Consider the following 5,566-nt stretch of genomic DNA (forward strand, 5'->3'; position numbering starts at 1 on the left):
TAGATAGATAGATAGATAGATAGATAGATAGTTGGATGGATAGAGGGATATAGATATAGTTATATACCGTAATGGAAACTGGTTGTTTTATGAATATCGTAGCTACGGGGAAAATATGTAATAATAAATTTATACACGTAACGCGGCTAAACTCGCCTCTATTTCACTCGACCTCTCTAGATCTATTTCAATCCATTGGTTCCGCAACATCCATGACGATCGAAAAGACTTTCCGGAAATTTTATGCACGGAACCCACGGAATTTTTACGCGCGATTTGGATTCACATCATCACATGTTTAGTGGTTATGTTATGTTAAGTTTAGTGGTTATGTTATCAGTTATGTCTAGTGGTTATGTTATGTTATGTTTAGTTGGTAAACTATAGTTTGTGTGCTCTTTATGAATGCACGTCGAACGTCTACATACGCGGAATATCGCTATTCGCCATACGAGCAGCTCACGGAGTTTTAAATGGTGATATGCGTGAACAATAAATATGGGTCGTATTCGACAAAGCCGCTTATAGAATTACAGATTGCTCGTTCGATATTGTGTTAAGATGTGCGCGAGTCCTAGATCATTGCAGTCTAGACTCTTAACAATGGGACCGTGCTAGTTATGCGTGTTGCAAAGTAGGTAATGAATAGTATTTTGTGTGCTAGAGAATCCGCGAAACTTTAGAGAATCCACGCCGATGTATAAATGAATAGAAAACGCGCATGTTGAATAGCGAGCGACATTACACGCGGCGTACATGGAACACGTTGAGAGGGTGACAAACATGAGCGTGCGTGCATGTGTGCGTGCGTTCACGCGGGCGTGCGTGTCGAGAGACCATCCTTTATATAGGCCCCCTACCACAAATGTTTCTGCTCTCGCTTCTGCCCCTTCTCCTTCTGCGCCCCAATCTTATCTTCATTCTTCTCTGCTTTCTCTATCAGAACCACGACATCCCACGCGTGACTCGCACACGAGGGCCTTTGTCTATCAATATGCTGCCGTGGACCGTACCGCTTGCGGGTCGCTACATTACTCGCTCGTAATAAGCGCATAATTACTTAAAAGTCAACAAACACACAAGGTTTAAGCTCTCGCTGGCCGCGTATCACGTTGCAATTAATCACGCCGTGTGTTATGATGACCCGCCTTTGTGCGCAGGCGGCCGAGGCAGCGCAAGCAACGGAGGCTGGCGGAGGCTGGCAAGCCATAGTAGCACACACACGCGCGCATGCGCAGCAGCATCGCGCGGGGCGCTGGGAAATCCGGATGCTGTCGTCTGCGCGCGCGATAAAAACTCGGCGCCGAAAATCGATGGATTCTCCCGTATTTACGAGGAGGCCGCCTGCGTGCATGTGCTGTACACTCTACTGCTGTAAATAGGGGAAGCAGTGAGAGACGAGCAGAGAGAAGGGGAAGATAGATAAATGGATGGATGAATGGATAGATAGATAGATAGATAGATAGATAGATAGATAGATAGATAGATAGACGGACGGACGGACGGACGGACAATATATGTATATATAGGTAGGGTGACGCATGTTTATACTTAACTCGGACGGACATCGTTTTCAGTTATAACGTTTGAAATGTTTAAACTGTTTTGAAATATGCCGACACGCGGAAGATAAACATGAGAAGGTTTGCTAACTCACTAGGTCGCGTTCTAATATAACCACATGCCCCCACGCGCTTCTAACCTCACATTGTCACAGAAGAAACGTGAATACATTTAAATGATTTGCCTTGCTTGTCCTCCCACGAATAATAATCCATTTCTGCTGTAACGTATATGTTCCCGGAGTATTAATCGCCAATAAACATTTAAGTAATTATTGGTAAAGTCTTAATTTACCGGTAGGTGCATTTTCACGGATCCACGCAACCTCAAGATGGCGTCGGTTCGATACCCGCTATTTTTAAACACTGACCAGCGAGATTTTCAGATTGAGCGGCGCCATCTTGAAATTCAGCCACGAAGCTTCAAGATATTCGAAGATCGTAAGCGTGCGCGAAAGGAGAAGTTATTCTAGAGCGAGTGTTGCGTTTCCAACGTTACGAGGCGTTAAAATTTCACGTCGACCCAAGCATTTAGGCGCACGCGCCTGCGGGTGAGCGGATGTCTCACAAATTAAATCATAGCACAACGTAATTAACGCATATATATATATATAAATATATATATATATATATAACATTTGCACCGCTTTGCGCATGCAGCCCTGTCAGCGCTATATTTACATAATGATAACGGGTTAATGCAGCGTGATCCGAGATTTAACGTACTCCCGTTATACGATTAATTTTTCATTCCGAACAAAATGTCAGGTATTATTGCGTTGGCACCGCGTGCGTGTTCATGCGTTTAGCCAACAGGAGCGTTAACAGCTTATAAGCTCTCTGTACTAAACGCCTTTGTTACGATACTCCGACAAATGGTCCGATGCATTCTCCCCGGCATTCTATGAATCAGTGGTGTATTTATGCTGCGCTCGTTCCGAGATAGATTTTGAAATCGTGTAGTGTCCTTTTTAAATCGCGCAGTGTCATTTTTATATTGTGCATGTAATTTTCAAATCGTGCAGCATCATTTCTAAATCAAGTAGCGTCGTGTTTTATATTGTGCATGTCATTTTTACATCGTGCAGCCACATTTCTAAATTAAGCAGCGTCATTTTTCATATTGTGCAGCGCCATTTTTTAAATACGGCGGCGAAATCCTAAGAATGTTCGTAACATATGTATCGCGAACGAACGTCGACCCAACTACCGATTTATTTCGGGCCTGCATGCGCGCATATTTCGGCTCATATCCCATTACAAAAGATCGGCCGGTTAATTTCATTACGAGACGGGATTAGTGGAGAAGTTAATTTCACGATGTAATTTCGCGCTAACAAAATCAATAGCATTTTCTAACGAACGTGGGGACGTGCGCGCCGTTTAACGGTGCGTATGAGATTCTTAATTGAGCGCAGAAAGCACATCATGGCTAGAGCGTAGTATAACAGGACCAAGTGTACAGTAGTGAACAACGTATAGGCAAATATATAGCACTTGCTAAAGGAAAAAATTAAATACCGTAAAGCCAGTGGTGCAGCTGTGAAGAACACTTGTCGAGAGAATTCAGTTGACGTGAGGGTAAACCTAATATTTTTTCGTACCATGGTAAAGTTTCCTAGAGTATTTTATTATTTTATAATGGCAATTTCTGCAAGCTATAAGCTATACACAAAAAGCTATACTCACTTCAGACGGTCCATTCTTTAAAAATGGTTCATCATCACTGCAAACATAACACGAATCTTTTAAAACGTGCACATATGTAGGATAAACAGAGTATCCCCTATCGCCTTGTAATTACACACACACGTACGCACGCACACACACACACACACGCATATATATATATATATATACATATATATATATATATATATATATATATAATGGATAATTAAATATATTACACTTCCTGAACATACATTAAAACTAAACTATACCAAATTAACAAAACCGTGCAAATATATAGTGACAACATGAATAACATGCGAAATCAAGGAGGGGGATTCGGTGTTGGTCAAAGCGTCGGCAAAAATATTTTAAATTATGGCGATAGAAATGGTAATGCGCGCGAAATTTTATGAAGGATGAGTGTCGTAAACGTATTAATAATGCATTTATAAATCAATTTTTGCGCTGGAGAGGCTCGTGCAATACCAAAGCGAATATAGTATACACTATAAGCAATGTCGGCTCGAATTTTAATTCGTTATATAAATAGTTTATCGTTCACCTCCGCCCGCGATTGAATGCACTCAAGACAGCTCGGCAAACACTGGCATTAATGCAGTTTTAATATTAATATAGAGAAACCTCAAGTGTTGAAAACAATTATGCTTATATATATATATATATATATATATTTTTGCATGATTGCAGTAAAGTGGTAAATGTTTTCTATCATCAAGCGCATGTTAAATTCAGTTAGCTTATTAAGAGAAGTGGAGAGTTAAAGTAAACTTAGTTTAGAGTTATGAAGGAGTTAGATATACTTATGTGACCATTAGTCCCTGTCAAGTAAAATCACTTAATTAAGAAATTATGTACGCAGCATGAACGGATAATCATTCATAATTAAAAAAAATATTTAGTTACATGTCATAATTATTATTCACACTGTTGCGATTAATTATTCCATTTTAAATTACCTCAGGTCAATTTTAACATAAACCTTATGATCACTAATGAATCTATACACTCATATATTTACTTTTCTTCTCATCTATTTATAAAATTATAAAATTATTCACGTAACCATTTATTTATTACATATATATCTACTTATTTATTCATACCAGTAATTATAGTTACATGACGGTTAGTACGGCATTACAGCACGGCATTACATTGTACAATATCTGCAATGATCTGTCGATAGTTGCTAACATAAAACTCGGCACTCACAACACCGTCACGCCAACGTACATCGATGTAAATTTGTTCACTAAACCAAGGATATGAATCGTTTCGTGGCGGGTGTGGTGGAATGATATGCAGTTACGTACCTTTATGTTCTGTGATAGATCGAACTTCAGCACGATGAACTTTTTCAGATGGGCGACAGTGACTGCTGCAGGACAGCTCAGATATCTCCTGTTCGTCTCCTGTAACGTACACACAGCCACAGATCGTAAGTTTACAGCTTTACTGAAGAGCCCGTTGAGTAAAATAAGCCGAAACTAGTAGTACATCGCTAACCATATAGTTTAATGACATCGAATAACAAACTTTGCCGGTATACATGGCGTATTGCAGTGACTATATACTATATAGTCACTACATACGCCATGCGTATAACGTAAAAACGGCATTTTATATAGTCACTATAAAACGACTCTGCATGGCATAAGAACGTAGCATTAGTTAATAATATCCGTTTTTCCTTCCTTTGAATATTGTAGAGGCACATGTATGTTGCCACGACATAGTGAATTTACAAGCCAATGTGAACGGACTACTCTCATCGTGAAATATTCATTTTCTGATATATAGAAAGTGGACAGCTACAAATCTGTTTTTTCTACTATTTCCCGCAATCATTTGGGCGCAATGTTGGGCTGATAGTGTTTGATGAGCGCGTAACATGTACGTCAATCCAACCATTTACGTCTGCCATTATCGGACCCCCATTCGAAGAACCACCGAACACCCGCCGGTGAAAACTGCGAACAATATATTTTATTTTGGATGACGCATAAATTTTACACACACACAGTAGTGCTATACATTGAGTTCCCCCCGCATGTCACACCGCTAACGAATGACGTGTGAAATTCTGTATAGCGGCGCTATAGCAACGCGGGGAGGGCAGACGCCGAATAAACTAATTCCTGTCTCCCGTTCATGTACATTAGCGGGGCGGCGAGACGTACGTCAGCCTCGTTTACTAAAAGCTCTTGATTTTTTCCGCAAATATTAGTCAATTATCCGGGGCGTCGGCTGACATCACCTGCTAATGAATATAGCTGCATATTTATGCTCTATATGACTTCTTATATATA

At 40.2% G+C, this 5,566-nt stretch overlaps 1 long non-coding RNA gene across 1 annotated transcript in view; it reads right to left on the reverse strand.

Annotated features, from left to right (window-relative positions):
• Window positions 1–4,652, reverse strand: part of LOC106816337 — a 23,719-nt gene extending 19,067 nt beyond the window's left edge. The window contains exon 1 of the long non-coding RNA XR_001394880.1: window positions 4,571–4,652. This is a non-coding gene — a long non-coding RNA (uncharacterized LOC106816337). The remainder of the gene's footprint in view (window positions 1–4,570) is intronic.
• Between the last annotated feature and the right edge of the window lie 914 nt (window positions 4,653–5,566).

This window comes from Priapulus caudatus, unplaced genomic scaffold (assembly GCF_000485595.1).
Source record: "Priapulus caudatus unplaced genomic scaffold, Priapulus_caudatus-5.0.1 Scaffold31, whole genome shotgun sequence".
Lineage (NCBI taxonomy): Eukaryota > Metazoa > Priapulida > Priapulimorpha > Priapulimorphida > Priapulidae > Priapulus > Priapulus caudatus.